Source organism: Octopus bimaculoides, chromosome 20, assembly GCF_001194135.2.
Source record: "Octopus bimaculoides isolate UCB-OBI-ISO-001 chromosome 20, ASM119413v2, whole genome shotgun sequence".
Taxonomy (NCBI): Eukaryota; Metazoa; Mollusca; class Cephalopoda; order Octopoda; family Octopodidae; genus Octopus; species Octopus bimaculoides.
The window spans coordinates 16,017,963-16,019,541 of NC_069000.1; the positions used below are offsets into that span (position 1 = coordinate 16,017,963).

General features: G+C 36.6%; 1 protein-coding gene across 2 annotated transcripts in view; it reads right to left on the reverse strand.

The window, feature by feature from the left end:
* Positions 1-1,579, reverse strand: part of LOC128250266 (uncharacterized) — a 15,405-nt gene that overhangs the window by 12,849 nt on the left and 977 nt on the right. The gene's annotated exons all lie outside the window — the stretch shown is intronic.

Consider the following 1,579-nt stretch of genomic DNA (forward strand, 5'->3'; position numbering starts at 1 on the left):
ATATATATATATATATATATATATATACACAAATATATAATACTAAAACTGTAGGGTTGTTTGTGTGTAACCGAAATATCTCAGAAATAGTATATTTTATCTTAATTTTTTTTTACATGTTTTGTTTCATACATACCTTCGGCAGTGCAGTACAAATTTTTGTGATATTTGGGATTCTATTTATTAACGATTAAACACAATTTTTGTGACATCAACATACATACACACATACAGAACACATACGTATGAATGTCATGGCGTGTCAATCATCACAAACACACGTCCGCTCTCTGTGACATATACACACACATGAGTGTCGACAAGCGTGTCCAAACTGGATACATCGGGAGTTGATAACTACTTTGGAAAAAAGAAGGGTGGAATCTAGTTCTGATTTGCTGTAAGCTTTTGAAGCCATTGAAGGTACGTTTTCTCCGATCTGGCGGCAAGTGATGAGATGTGGGCGTTTCTTTTGTATCCTGAAACGATGACTCAGTCCATAGAATAGTGTTACATTTCTTCTCCAAGGACTACCAGATTCGGTACAGGAAGTCGTGGTAACCGTCTTGTTTTTTTTTGTTTTGGATGATATGGGCATAATTCTCTTTGATTTTCTTGTACGTAACTGCACAATGAACTACGAACAGTACACTTCGATACTCAAAAAAGCTTGAGAGGTGGTTTAGAGGAAGAAACCGAATCTGGATCTGAAAATAATCCACAGTCACCATAATAATGTGCGACTACACACATCATTGTTAATAAACGAAGCAATCGACAGAAAGGCCTGGCTAGTGGTTCTCCCATTCACTGAACAGTTCAGATCTGGTACCCTCTGATTTCTAATTTATTTGGCGCAATGAAGGAGAGTGTTCAGTGACTGCAATTTGATGACATAGAAGTAGTGCCTTTTGTATCGAGGAAGGGTTAATTGGTCAAAAGGTGTAATTTAGAAGACCTATGTCACCCACCCTTTACATTGTTTTTGGTAAAAATCTTTATACACCCTCCTAAACAAAATGAAACAACACAAACAGTTATTACAATAATTAACTCAATGTACAAAATATTTTCCCGGCGGAGATAAAGTATACGTACACCACCCGTTTTCGGCGTAACAAAAACCTTGACCCTAACCCTAAACCATAACCGTAAGCCTAAACTTTAACCGTAACCCTAAACCCTAACCCTATCTAACCCTAACCCATTTTCCCTTGGGTTTGTATAAGCAGAGATACATAGCCCCTCTCTTTCCCTTCTCTCTCCCTCGCGCTCTCTCTCTCTTTCTCTCACTCAGTCTCTCTCTCTTTCTCTCTCTCTCTCTCTCTCCCTCTCTCTCTCTCCCTCTCACATACACACACACAAAATGAAATGGAAAAATTCTTTAATCAAAGATCAAAGGGACCAGAAATGGTAAGATGATTTTATAGCTAGATTTAATGTTTTAGCAAAGAAAAGTATTTCTTGGCTAAAACACTAAATGTATAAGTTTAAACTATTTTATATAAACAAGTACAACCAAACGAAAGTTTACAACGAAATAGTTGAAAAACAGTCATCTTTAATAGTATATTTGCTT